This window comes from Mesoplodon mirus, assembly GCF_964341445.2.
Source record: "Mesoplodon mirus genome assembly, chromosome: 2".
Lineage (NCBI taxonomy): Eukaryota > Metazoa > Chordata > Mammalia > Artiodactyla > Ziphiidae > Mesoplodon > Mesoplodon mirus.
Window position 1 is genome coordinate 227,275,194 of NC_138977.1, and position 15,732 is coordinate 227,290,925.

The window sequence follows — 15,732 nt, forward strand, 5'->3', positions numbered from 1 at the left end:
ATTTCTGAGTTCTTACCAGACTTGTCATTGAATCCCAAGGAGAAAAACTCAGCTAGCGCCCTTGTTAATTACCTGGCAGCCCTTGGAGGTGTCGGTCATGGTGGGTTCATGCTGGTGATACCCTCCCATGTAACAAAAATGGAGAAATATGTATAGGTGTTTCTTTAATCTGGGAAGTTTCCTTTTTTGTCTGACAATATCCAGTAATTCCAACAGTAATAGGTGTACTTGCATTTCATACAAACAGATGCAGGGCAAATGCCTGCTGCCTGGCCTTAGGTACATAGACTTCTACACCATGGACCCAACACCAGATTGGCTCTGCTTAGACACAAGCTTTGAAGTCACATTGCAGGGGTTAATAGTGGGTGACAACTGAAAGGGTCTCTATGCCAATGTATTTATCAGGATAAGGGATTTAACCTTTGGCCAGATAAGATGACATTTTTATAGCATGGAAGTTCTGACACATTTACAATGTTCTGTTGTTTTCAAATCCACTGAAATTTGTTTCTCCTTTCATGTCTGCCCAAGCAGAAGAAACACTTGGTAGAAAGAAATCTTATCAGACTTCAAGTTAGTTACTTTCAGTTCCAATAATTGTAGATTTCAGAGTATCAATTTCTGGTGCTCTAAAGCATGTCCACCTTTTTGCTCCTACAAATTGATTAAGCTTTTTATTTGATATCACAGGAGCCTCTGGAGAGTTCTAACCTATATTTCAACCTTTGAAGAAATTCATACCCGCAAGACAGTTCTGCTGGACAATCTTCAAGGTCATTAATATAACGCTTAGAAATTTTCAGCTGAAAGTGGATTTAATCAGATTCTTTCTCTATGAGTCTCCTTATAGCAAGATTCAAAAAGTGTTTTGCCTTTTAAGTTCCTTGGAAAGTCAGCATTTATTATATTTTCTTTGCACTTTAAATGCAGACAGTCAAAGGGATTTTATGACAAACTATGATAAAATCGATACAGTAAAATCATAACATAAACTAACTCAAAAGGGTAAAATTTGTAAATGTTGGTGGAAAAAAGCTGAAGAAACATTTCTAAAGTGCTTTAAGTGGTTCTGTATACAAATATATCCCAGAAATTTTGATGGGAATATATATAGTATATCTGTGTTTATATGCTTAATATACATACACATGCATACATATATATTTATATATATATTTCATGTAGAAGCCATTTGAGGATGAGAATGGTAAAGATAAGCATTTGGAAATGTCTGGGTCACCTGTGTTATACCCTTTCATAGCACAGGATACAGTAATAAATAAGGTTGCCTACAATTTCGGGGTCAGTTTATCAGTTCAAAATGACCTGAGAAACAATGAAAGGTAACGAATTAAATGTGAGTCTGGAAAACTAGAGGCCATATTTTAATTACTATGACCATTCATATTTCAGAGAATAAAACCTTATAAAACATCCCCGTCACCAACTGCTGGGTAGGGTTATTGGAGGGGAGAATATTGAGAAGGGTGGAGCTGCTTTGAGAAATGTCATCATTCTATCACATAAAGTAATGCAAGGCACTTCATTTATCATGGAAATGTCTCACCCACCCTTCTTTAGACATATCCAGATGAAGACCAACAATGCTTAGAGGAAAATTAACATCAAAAGCCACATTGTTTTTTTTTTGTTTTTTTTTTTTTCTTTTTGCGGTATGCGGGCCTCTCACTGTTGTGGCCTCTCCCGTTGCGGAGCACAGGCTCCGGACGCGCAGGCCCAGCGGCCATGGCTCACGGGCCCAGCCGCTCCGCGGCATATGGGATCCTCCCAGACCGGGGCACGAACCCGTATCCCCTGCATCGGCAGGCGGACTCTCAACCACTGCGCCACCAGGGAGGCCCCAAAAGCCACATTGTTAATAATAGATCTTAGATTTTAAGTTCATCCAACCTACTGAAATGACAGGTTCTTCAAGTGATGTAACTGTTATAAGAGTATCTTTTGTTTCGAGAAACGTACATTACAAAAGAGTTTGTGGCCTGAGTCCATGAATGAAGCTGCTCTCCATGGCAAGTCCCATGGTCCTATCTGCAGGCATTTCTTGAGGAAATACTCCAGCAAAACGAACTACAGAAAAGGTGTAAGTAAAAGGTGTAAAAACAAGAAAGGACATGAATAAAGTGACCCCATAAAAGTAAAGAGAACCCACGGCTTGGTTCTCTTTGAATGGTAGGAATTTAGTGACATGAGATCTCTGATTATGACTGGGATGTGTCTATTTCTCCCTTTAATTATCGTTTTTTTTTTTTTTAGATGTTAGGGGTAGGAGTTTTTATTAATTAATTAATTTATTTTTGCTGCGTTGGGTCTTCGTTTCTGTGCGAGGGCTTTCTCTAGTTGCGGCGAGCGGGGGCCACTCTTCATCGCGGTGCGCGGGCCTCTCACTATCGCGGCCTCTCTTGTTGCGGAGCACAGGCTCCAGACGCGCAGGCTCAGTAGCTGTGGCTCACGGGCCTAGTTGCTCCGCGGCATGTGGGATCTTCCTAGACCAGGGCTCGAAGCCGTGTCCCCCGCATCGGCAGGCGGACTCTCAACCACTGCGCCACCAGGGAAGCCCCTTACTTCACGCTTTTATCTTTCCATTAGACACCTCACACTTCCCGATCCCAGCTACAAACTTCATAGTTTACAGTTTAAAAATGTAACAACCACACAATACTACAATTCTATTCTATCCTCATACTTTGTGAAATTACTGTCATACCTTTTATTTATACACACATGGTAAACTTCATCTTACAATGTTTTTATTTTGGCTTTAAATGTTTAGTTTTCTCTTAAGTAAATTTCAAGAAGTAAGAAAGCTCAATTCTTAAATGTTTACTCATTTATTTACCGTTTTTGGTCTTCTTGTTTCTTTCCTACAGATCCAACTTCCCATATGGTTCCTTTAGCCTAATGAAGATCCTTTAACATTTGTTGTAGGAAAGATTGCTGATAAGGAGATCTCTCAGCTTTTGTTTATCAGAAAACATCTCCATTTCATTTACAGTTTTGAAATATATTTTCAATGGACAAAGTTGCGGTTTTCCTCTCAGTTCTTGAAACCATTTTATCTCATTGTCTTTTGGCCTCTATTGCTTCTTGTGAGAAATCAGCAATTTTTATTATCCCTGTTCTCCTGTATATAATCTATCTTTATTCCTCTGGATGCTTTTGATACTTTTTGTTTGTTTGTTTTTATTTTCAGCAGTGTAACTATAATTTGTCTAGCTGTATTTTCTCTATATTTTGATGCTTGAGGCTCACTTAACTTCTTAAACCTGTAAATCAATGTTTTTTCATAAAATTTCTCACACTTCTAGTCATTATTTCTCCAAATAAGTTTTTCTGCCCCAATCTTTTTCTTTTTCTAGTTTACCAGGAACATCTGATATTGTCCTACAGATCTCGAAGAGTCTTATTATTTTTCTTTAATAAATTTTCTTTTTCTGTTCTTCATATTGGATAATTTCTATTGATTTGACTATACACTCACTGACTCTGTCTTCCTCTGCTATCCCTAATATGCTGTGAGGTCCAGCCAGTGAGTTTTTAATTTTAATGTTTACTTTTCAGGTCTAGAATTTCCTTTTGGATCCTTTTTGTAGTTTCTACTAATCTTCTTAGAGTTCTTATCTGTTCCATCATGAAGACCATATTTTTAATTATTTGACTTTTTTTTTCATTTGATTCTTTGAACATACTTATACTAGCTGCTTTAAAAACTTTTTCCCCTAAAATTAACATCTAGGCCATCTCAAGTTTAGTTTCTATTGAGTGGATTCAAAATTTCCTATTTATTTATATATCTATTGCTTTTTGATTGAACACTGGGCATTGGAAATTATTTGTTATAGCAACTCTGGATTCCCTTATCTATCCCTGAAGAGAATTAACTCTTATTCTAGCAGGCAGTTCAATTACATGTTGATCATGTTGACTTGCGTATGTTTGGTTTTATGCTTGGCTTGTGCAGGGCTGTGGAAAACCTAAAGTGTGTGCTGAGCTGGTCCAGCTTGTTAGAATTCAATATCCAAATACTGTCTTCCTGCAGATGATGGCTGAGTTTGGTTTTACACTTTGTTGGAGTGATCTAGAATAGCTCTCACTCTAGGGTGTAGTCTTTACTCCCAAAGAGAGGTCTTTGTAGTGTCTCAGTTGCATGCCTGTGACATCAAAGAGGTGTCTATGAGGTCTCTCCACTCTGGCAGGACCAAAGCTCCAATGTTCCTGGTACTGACTTTCTCCCCTCACTGCTTGCCCTCTCATGTCTCTGTGCTATGTTCAGTCCTGTTTCATTTGCTACCTGGTAAGCTTCAGGTAGTCTCGCCCTACAAATGTACAGCCCAGCCCTCAGCCTCAGATTTGCAAGGGTTTCCAACATTGATTCTGGAGTTCTATCTTTGCAGCCCTTCCTCCTGTCTTCTACCATCCTCTGCTGTACAGATTTGAGCCATTTTGCCTGAACTCTGGTGTCTGTCCCTAAGCTCATTGGGATTGCTACCCTCTGCACCATGGTTGACAATTGTGCCTTGGAAGTATACCAGGGAAGCTGTGGAGATCACTTCATGAATTTCCCGTCTCTCAGAGATCCTGGTCTGGTGTGGTCACTTGTTCAATGCCTCAAAACAATTGCCTTATATATTTTTGTACAGGCTTATGGCTGTTTATGGCTGCAAGATTAGTTTGGTACCAGTCACTTCAATATGGCTGGCAGTAAATTGGCTTCAATATCTTTTAATAAATTTCTTAAGTTATTTTATGCACACTAAAGTTTGACAAATATAATTATAGATAAATCATGAATGGCAATTACAGTTATAGGACATAGTGTAATTATTGAAAATATTGATAATGTGTACAAAATAATTTAACAAAATTCAGAGGTTAGGATAAAGAGAAAGAGAAAAAAGTGATTATATACTAATTTCCTGATTTTCCTGGCAATAGAGTTCAATAGATAGTATCTAAATTTAAGCTTTAAGGATTTAGATATATTATTAAAGTTATAAATGTATCCTCTAAAAGAGCCAGTGGAAGGTAGAAAGGAAGAGAAGGTGGAGATAATGGAAGTAAGCTCAATTTATAATTTTACATAAAGTGAAGTCAGTAGATACTATATGATAACAGGTAAATCTGGAAATAAGAGTACAACTACATTATATAAAGATAGTGGTAACTTCCAGAAGAACCAAAACCACTGAAACTATTAAAAGTGGCTACTTCTGGAGAATGGGGGTAAGGTAGGGGAAGAAAGAATTATTTCAATTTTGATTTTTTCTATCATTTGAAACTATACCAATGTAAAATATTTATTTACTTCCTTATTTTACTACTGTAATATTTATTCACTTCCTTCTCTATTTTACTATATACAACATTATAGGTGCATGTGTATATATTTTAATTTAAAAACATAAAAGAATAAAGTTGAATATGGGCTGTGTTCAATTCTCAGTGTAAGTGAGACATGTTCTATGAATTTGAACACCCCATTCAGAGACTGGCTCACTGCACATCTCCTCAGGTACATCACTGTGTTTCAAATTGTTGTGATGTCAACACAGCTTCAAAGATCTGAAGGAAACAAATTCTCTAAGCACCCAGACATTTTTTACTACAGGATGTCAAACATTTAGATTTTGAGAAATATAAAAAATTTTAACGGAGTTCATCACTTTTCAACTGCATATTTGAAGACTCAGACAGAGTGTGAATACATAATTGTGTCTTCATAGCGGCTTCCCTTTCTTCTCTCTTACACATCACCTGATTCCTTGCTCTTCCTGGAGCCTATGAAATAATAATAAAAAAAGGAATGAAGAATCAATTAAAAATGGCTTTTACTGTGTGTCTGTCCTTGACAGGGGCAACACAACATTCTGTCCTTAAACTGAAACTTTAGGAAGGCTGTTCAGGTTTAGAGGTCAAATTAAATGTTGTGAATGGTTTATTCTCTGGCAATGTGGTTAAGCGACTTTGTATTTAAGATGGCATCAATTGTTTATGGCTTGAAACTTGGGTTGGAAGTAGAGGTTGTCATTGAAATAAAATAAGAGTCTTCCCAGGCTTTATCAGGGAGTGTTTTTAGGGTTTGCTATTCTTTTCACCTTGACATTTATGCTAACATTTAGAATGCTCCATCTTTCCCACTCTACGTCCTTTTTTTATACTAAATGAGGGAAGATGATAAAACCCTTACAATAGTTGTGAAGAGGTAAAAAAGAAAAATGCAGCTTTAGAGCTACTTCCCAATTGCTCAGTGCAGAGAAAATGCAATGTTTGGCAACTGCAAAGTCCTTGTGGTATAGGTAAGAATGACACTGGAGAACTCAAGTCCCATAATTTTGATAATGATGTTAAAAATAATTATTCTGTATGCATTTTGAATTAAACCCATGTCTACATTTACCTTTATTCTAATAAAGAAGATGTGCAAAGATTCTGTTGGTTTTGTGGGGAAAAATAATTATAATCATAAATAGTCAGAAATCCATCAACACTTTATTATCTGGAGAGTAAGTTTTATTTGACCTCCAATGTCTATCAATGTGCTATTATCTGAATGTAATTAGTGATGGGATTCTTGGATAGTGAGCTCTGGATTATTTGTATGTTCATAACCACATGTAAAGGTCCTGAAGATAAAGCAAGACAAACTGCTTATGGAGGAAGCTGCAGGACCACTCTGCAGAAGAGTCAGAATGAAAATTGACTTTTGGGTGTACTTTTTAGAAGGACTTTATAACAAACAGACACATGCAGAAGCAAATGGTCTTCCTAGGTGAAAACCTCTTCTACATTGTGGCCAAGCCTGATGAAAACCACTGATGCTCAATGTTGAGAAGATCAGGATACAACATTCAAAATAAAAACAATAGTAAAGCATAAAACACAAAACTTATATGTATGCTGACCTAAACTTAGTGTCTTTCTAGATTTTCTAATTGAGAGTTCTTGGGTAAATTCATTCAAGAGCTCTGTTTCTCTCTCTCTGTCTGTCTTTCTGTCTGCACATATTTGTCTGAGTTTGGGGTAAGCCAGCACCAGTTGTGGGTTAATGTCAATAAACTGAGGGCAGAAAAGGTAAGGTGAGACCAGACATTTCCCAGAGACGGTGCATATCTGGAAACACTGATAAGCTCACGAAGGCAAAGAGGATGGAGGGCAGAGCCATGGTTGACCGTCCGGGCTGAGGCCTCCGCCTGGCCGCTTTCCGTTCTGTGGATGGGGTCTCTATCTCAAGAGAATCAGGAAATGGAATATAATCTATTGCAGGGTGCTCAAAAGGAAGCATGCAGAATGTCCACTTCAAGGTACAGAGAGATAAAGAAAGACATTTGAAAATAAGAATCAGAGCTGAACAGGAAACGCTAAAGGGTTAGGAGCAGAAGTATGCTTTTAATTAAAGACATGGCATACCCAAGATCATTTTCTCTTCAACGCTTTTATAAATCTACCTTTTAAAATTCTGTCTTTGAGTTTTAGAATTGCTTCATTACTATTTTATATGATAAAAGTAATACATGGACCTGGTTAAAAGTCAACCTGAACCAAAAAAAAAAAAAAAAAAATAGAAAGAAAGACTCTTCCTGTCTTGATAGCTCCAGTCCCCCTCTGTACATTTAATCACTGTTCATTTGTTGTTTCTTGAGTAAACTCCCAGAAATTTTATTTTCTTACACATGCACACTCATACTCTTAAACACACACACACACACACACACACACAGTTTGTTTTTGGAGAAATAAAAGCATATGATCAAACCACAATATCACTAGAAACTTGAATTTTTATCTGACATGGGTATCTTTGCATGCCAGCTAACCCAGCTTTTTAAAGGCACCATAGAAGAGAGTGGATAATTTACCATAAAGCATTCAGCATTCAGGATTTTCTAATTTTGCTGCCTTGAACATCCATGTCTATATGTCTTTGTGAACTTTATCTGTAGAATAAATTCCCCTAAACGGAACTGATGGGTTAATTTCATTTGAGAATAATAATCCTATTTTATGATCCCATCCTTATAATCCTATCAGTGAGGCCATTGGAGAGAGCCTAGTTCCCAGCCCCTGGCCTTGATAGGTAACAATTGTCCTCTAAATACAGTTTCAATTGCATGTCTTTAATTATAAATTGAGTGTTGTCAGATTTCGCTGGCCATGTGTATTTATTTACCTTTCTATTTGTAGCCTATGCTTGTTTTTCTAATGAATTATCCTCCCTTTTTTCTGATAATTTATATAGACCTTTACCATTCACGTTACAAAATATTTCTTAATTAAATATCTTTTCTTCAGATTTTTTTTACTTGATTTATGATACAATATTTGAAAATTTATATTATTAAATATGTGGTTAACTGGATTGAACTTGTCCTTTTTGGCTTCTGGATCTTGTGTTTTGCGAAGAAGACTTTGTCCACTTCAAGATAATAATATGAAATGCTCTCAATTTTTTTCTTCTAATAGGTTTATACTTTGATTACTACATTTAAATCTGTGATTTATCTGGAAATAATTTTGGTGAAAAAGGAGAGGTAGGAATTCCAAATGTCTGATCTTTGATTTTTTCCTTATGGATTTGAAATGCCACCTTTATCACATTTAAAATTCCCAGATGTAGTTTGTTTACACTTGGCCTTTTAAAATCTCTTCTCCTAATTTCACTGCCTATTTCTCAGTCAGTACCTGCTTTAATGTTTTGCAGTTTTCAAATGCATATTACTATCTGTGAAGGTTAGTATGCAGCAATTTTTTTTTTGAGAATTTCTCGGACTCTTCTTGTATTTTGGTGTTTTTAAATGAACATTGGGATAATTCACCAACTCTCCCTCAAAAATCTCATTGGTGTCTTGACTGGGATTGCAATGCATTTATAGATTAATTTGGAGAGAACTGATATCCTTACGATATCGAATGTTCTAGCAAAGTACAAAGTATATGTTTGAATTTATTCAAGACCTTTTTCATGTCTCTCAGTTGAAGTTGAACTTTCCTTTTGTTGTTGTTAACTTTCTTGGTAATATTAAGGAGTATGATTTTCCCCTCATTTGATTTCCTGTCTGATTACTCTTCACATATAGGGAAGATACTGTTTTTACATGTCAATTTCCACTAGTTCTGAACTAAATTCTCTTACTGCTTCTACTGGTTTTAACAGTTGCTTTTCTTTGCTCTTTCAGGAATATAATAATAATTTGCAAATGACCTCTTACCTCTTCCTTTCTGCTTTTTGTCTTTCATGTCTCTATTGCATTGCTATTTTTAGAACAATATGATATGGCTCTTATTTGTTTTAGTAGCGGTAGAAAGTTTATGAAGAACTCAAGTGTCCCAGTGCCTGTACATTGTGTAGCCCAGAGGGGGCACTCAATCAGTGTACAATGAACAAATTAATATCACCAGTCTCACCATCGATGGAAGGAACTAAAGTCTCCAGCCACATGTTTGAACTGAGCACCTGCTCTGTACCTGGCACTGCCCTCAGTACCAGAACCCAGCGGTGGCAAGACAGAATCTGTGTCCTGCCCAGGGTAATGTGGACATTATCCATGCAAACTTGCAGCCACTGCAGGAGGAGGAAGTTACAGTTCTTTCTATTTTATTGATAAAGAAACTGGACCAACCACTTAACCTCTTTTAGGGTGTTGAATTGGAGCTACAAAAGACACATTCTCTATCAAGTCAATGCCAAGACAAGATTGCAGAGTAACAGCTCAGGGTCAAGTATTAATTTTGCTATAGGATTTTGGTTGACTATTTGGTATTCAGTTCTTAATTTATTATGTTTGTATCTTTGAATCTGGAATGGCTGTGGAATTTTATTGAATTTTATATTCTGTTTCTAGTGAGATGAATATATATATACATAAACACATATATATATATTTTTTTCTGTAGTTTGTTTTGTGAGGTGAATAACACAACAGTTTTGATCAAATTAAATCATCCTCATATTTCTAGGATAAACCTTACTTTGTCAAGACATGTATTTTTAATACATTATAATATTCACTGGTTAATACTATACTTAGTATCTCGAGTCTGTGTTAATAAGAGGCAGTTCAATTTTCTCCTCTTCAAGTGTTGCTTGCTAATGTGGTTCCAAGGCTATTCTAAACTCATGAGTGAGTTGGAGAGCTTTCTTTCTATTTCCTAGAATAGTTTGCATAAGATATGATTTACCTGTTCTTAAAAATCTAAGAACTATAGAAGTAAAACCATCTGGACCTTTGTCATTTTTTGAGTGATGTGAGGAATATTTGTGGCTACTGTTTTTTTTTTTTTAAGAGTTATTGACAAACTCTTTTATGACATCTGGACAGAAAAGTATTTCATAAAAAGATACAAAAAGCCCTAACAGTGAACAAAAATGGATAAATATGGGTGCATTAAAATTAAATATTTCCATTTGACAAAAGATTTCATTAACAAATGTAAAAGATAAGCTGTAATTTGGTAGAAGACGTTTACAGTGTCTTGTGTTAAATTATGTCACCCCCAAGAAAGATCTGTTGAAGTCCTGACCCCTAGTACATCAGAAAGTGACTTCATTTGGAAACAGGTAGTTGCAGATATAATTAATTAAATTAAATTGTTGTCATGCTAGAGAAGGGTGGGGCTCTGATCCAAAGTGACTGGTGTCCTTTAAGAAGAAAGAAAAGCGAGCACAGACACAGATACACAGGGAGAAGGCTGTGAGAAGACAGAGGCAGAGATGGGAGTGGTGCTGCCATAAGCCGAGGAGCACCTGGATCCCCCAGAAGCTGGAAGAGGCAGGAAGGATGCTCCCGCCGGAAGCACTGAAAGAGCATGGCTCTGCAGACACCCTGATTTCAGACTCTGCCCCGTAGAACTGTTAGAATCATTGTCCGTTTTTCTAAGCCATCCAGGTTGTGTTGCTTTATTAAGGCAGCCCTAGGAAACTAATACAACCATTTATATAATTTCTAAAGGATCAGCTTCCAGAATATTTTAAGAAATCCTACAAAATAAATAGGACAAAGACAAACCATCCAATAGAAAAATGGGCAAAGTATATAAACTGGGAAATTGAAGAAAAGGCAATAATAATTTTTAATATCCTAGGAGAACAGCTCAACTGCTTCGTCTCCGGAGGAATAGAAAGTAATACCACAGTGAGATAATTTCCTACCCATTGAATAGAAGCATATTGGCAAGTTGGGTACCACTTAGTGATTGTAAGGATGTGGGGAAACAAGGATTCAAACATTGCTGAAGGAAGTGTGTGTTCGTTTCCTATGGCTGCTGTCATCAGTCACCACAAACTGAGGGGCTTAGAGCAGAACAAATGTATTACCTGATAGTTCTGGGGATCAGAAGCCTGAAATGGGTCTCACGGGGCTAAATCAAAGTGTTAGCAGGGTTGTGTTGCTTCTAGAAGCTCTAGGAGAGAATCTGCTTCCTTTGCCTTTTCCAGTCTCTGCCTACTGCCCACATCCCTCAGCTCCTGGTACATTCCTCCATCTTCAAAGCCAGCATCACTTTACCACTGACCGACCTGCCTCTGTTTTGCATAGTTAAGGGACCCTTGTGACTACACTGGGCCCACCTGGGTAATCCAGGCGCATCTCCTTATTTTGAAATCAGCAGTTTAGCAAACTTAATTCCTTCTGCAAACTTAGTTCCCCCTTGTACCATAACATTGTCACAGGTTTTGGGGATTAAACATGGACATCTTTGGGGTGCCATTATTCTGCCGAGCACGGACGGTAAATTGTTGCATACCCTTTAGAGGGTAATTTTGTAGGACCTGGGGAAATGGAAGGCATTCACACCCTCCACTCCAGCCATTCTGCTTCCAGGCATCTTTCTAAAGAAACTCTCATCTCATGTCCAAAGGGACGTCTAAAAAGACGGTGTTTGTAGCACCGTCTATATCAGCAGAAAAAGTACTGAATTACAGTCTGGCTCTCCAACAACAGAGGATCAAATAAGCAAATCATTGTTCATACAAAGGGGTACCTCATACATGAGTTAAAAATTAATGAACCAGATCCACATGCCTCTGTGTGGACAAAAATAATCACAAAGTCACGTTTAAAAAGTTTAATGACTTTTAAAATCACAAACGATAATGTTTATGTAATTTTTTTTTTTTTTTTTTTTTTGTGGTACACGGGCCTCTCACCGCTGTGGCCTCTCCCGTGGTGGAGCACAGGCTCCGGATGCACAGGGTCAGCGGCCATGGCTCACGGGCCAGCCGCTCCGCGGCATGTGGGATCCTCCCGGACCGGGGCACGAACCCGTGTCCCCTGCATCGGCAGGTGGACTCTCAACCACTGTGCCACCAGGGAAGCCCTATGTAAATTTTTAAACGACTCATCCAGAGTACACATCATTTACGGGAAAGTAAATATGTGGTAAAAGCAGAAAAACACATGTGAGAATGACTCCCACTTCAGAGCGAGATCGTGCTGGGGTGTGGCCGCAGTTGGAGCTGTAACAATTTATTTCAAAAATGTCTCAATACAAATATGTTAACTGTGTTAAATATGGTGAAATAGGATAATCCAAGTTAAACTTGAGAGATGAACATGTCAACATTTTGATTTTCTGTTTGAAATATTTCATAATTAAAAATAAACAAAAATTCTAAAAATGTCATGGTACTTTGAAAAATAAATTATTCTTCGTAAATGATACATGATTATCACAGAAATTTGAGAAATATACCAAGATTGTGAAGAAGAAAACACACATGCACATAAACAAACAACTTCGTTGTATACCTACATAACAAAATTGGGATTACGCTACACACACAGTAAGTACATTTTAATCTCACGGTTATATTATAAACACAGTTGTATTAAAAACATTAAAATGGGGTTTCCCTGGTGGCGCAGTGGTTGAGGGTCCACCTGCCGATGCAGGGGACACGGGTTCGTGCCCCGGTCCGGGAAGATCCCACATGCTGCGGAGCGGCTGGGCCCGTGAGCCTTGGCCGCTGAGCCTGCGCGTCCGAAGCCTGTGCTCCGCAACGGGAGAGGCCTGCGTACCGCAAACAAACAAACAAACAAACAAACAAAAAACATTAAAATGTTTTTGAACTCATAGTTGTTAATGGCTGTATAGTGTTCCATTTAATAGACATAACAAACGTCTCCCGGATTATAGACTGTAAGTTATTTCTAACTTTTCACGATTATAAATGGTGCTGTTATAAACATCTGTAACTTACAACTGTAGTACCTTACAGTATTAACTAGAGGACTTAATAGTCTTAACTCTCCCTTATTCACTAATGCTGGAAGCTAGTCAATACATACAACTTATGTATGTATCATTTATTTTTTTATTCTAAACTATACTCCATGAAACCAGGAAAAGACAATTTACATGTCGGTAATAATCATAACAGTGATGATGATGATGACTTGCATCCGAATGTGTGAGTGTTCAATTCCCATCCGTTGTTGTGTTCTGGGATCCACGGTAGCTGGTGGGCACTGATGGATTGAGAGTTTGGAGACTCTGCCTCCAGCCTCTGCGCTGCTTCCTCTATCCCCCGTCAAATTAGGAATTGGACTCACCGTATAGAAGTTCCCCCGCACATCTGCACGCATATCAGGATTTTTCACCACATCAGCCAGAATTTCTGACTTGGGTCAATAACTTGGCTTGTTGGGTGGGGAACGGATGAGGGGAACAGGAGGCGACGGGGGCCTCGTGTCACGGTTCTGGCTTCTTCCCAGGTTCAATCACTGCCCCTCGGGTCACAAAGCTGCATGTCTCCCTGCTGTTTGCCCTGCGTTTTAGTCCAGAGTATCAGGCCACAGAGAGCCAAGCAGAAGCCACGCCAGTTGTCCCCCATCGCCAGTGGCAAAGAGGGAAAAACCAGAGGCGAGCATCTTATGCAAAGTAATCCATAATTTCTGTACATTTTCAATCAGGCCTCCTGATCCCAGCTCCCTCTCCTTCGGAGAAGCTGCCAGGCCAACTCTGCTTCCTGCTTCCAAGCCTCTCACCTCACCCGCAGACCCCCCAGACTCACCCCAAGGGCACAAACACCTTTCCGGAGAGGCACCGCTGCCTGGAGGGCTGTCCAATGCCCCTGCAGGAAATCGGAGGAACAGAAGCCAATTTCCTTGTGCTTTTCTCATCGTGCTGCTCTCTGTGCATGTACCTCTGTCCTAGAGAAGGAATTAACTCACCAAGTGGAGCAGCACTCTGCCAGCAGATGGGCGGCTGGGGAGGGCCATCAGTCAATAATCAATTTCATGTAAATTTGCTGGAGCTGCAGGTGAGGTGAGCCCACCTCCAAGGGGCTCCTCTTCCATCCATTCACACGGGTGCGACTTCCACCGACAGCTGGAAACAGAGTCGGGATGCAGAGGAGAAAATATTCTCTGTCTGTTTGGAGATGAGCACTGGATACCCAGAGGACCTGGTGGGAGGTTCAGGGCTGCATCTCTATCTTATGTTCACAAAACACCCCTTCCTCTCATCTGTGCGAGACCGGCCTTGCCTCTCACTAAGTGCACAATTTCATGATTAAGTGTGTAAGTCTAGAGGGGCGAGGACCCAGCCTGCACTCCACCCATCCTGGTCTTGGGTAATTTCCCACTCTTCCGTGGCATTCCACATTCTCTTTGAAGCTTCTAATGGACCAATGTTCAAAGGATATTTTGATAATTTATATCTAGCTTTCAGGCTGTAGTGACAAGGCTGGAATCAAGATGATTCTCATTGAGACGTTTTCTCTTGGTGAAGGCGGTCACGACGTGGATTCCATATGGACCTTTCCTCATTTCCTGCTCTGCAATGGAGACCCGCCTTCCGAGAAGGAGAAAAAACCAAAGGCCACGTTTTCATTTGTCTCCGCTTCACTTTGAATCTTACTGGTCATTCTCCTCAGAAAGAAAACTCTCATTGAACATTTAAGCTTTCCAACTCCTAAAGTGTCCGCTCTCATCTTCCATTTGATTTTTGTCAGTTAAATTCATACCTCAAGTGTAGATTTTTTACCTTGGGCGACTCGTTTGATTCTTCTAGTTGACTGCGAATTTAGCAAACTACAGTGCGCACATCTCTTTCTGGTAATTACGGGGTTATATATTCCTTCCTCTTCCCTTCAGGACCTTGCTGGCAAGTTTCCCGCTCTCCTGGGTTTCAAGGAAGTGAGAATTAAACTCCGTTCTGTGTTGAGCTGTTGGGTAAGACAATGTCCTCAGGGCTGTGGGGTCTGTTAACTGTCTCTCAGGCCCTCCTCTGTGTTTGGTCGGGCATGGGCGTAGCTTCCACTGCTGTCCCGTCCTGCGTGGAGCTTCACTCCAAGATCACACATGGGCCAGGCTCCTGGCTTCTGGTCCCTACTGTGCATCTTCTGTGCAGGACCCAGAGCACAGGGGGGCCTGCTTCTCGGCCTGCCATGTAAACAACGGGCAGAGATGGTGCCAGCCTGATGTGGGTGGCATTGCCAGTTTCTCACCCGCTCAGGATGCTGGGTGCCCCTGTGGGTGGGGTGGCAGCTGTGTGGGGATTTGGGTGCTAGCTCCCACCCCGGTGCTCTTGACTGTCAGGGATGTTTCTTCCTGCTTCTCTCCATGGTGGCCCAAGAAGTGTCATCAAGTTTCATACGCATCATGTCTTTGAGATTATGATTTGGAAGCAGAGAGTGAGGTAAATTTAGGGGTAGAAAATGCTCCTAGAGAGGGGCAACAGACTGCTCTGGTGTAAGTCATGGGACGTGGCAGC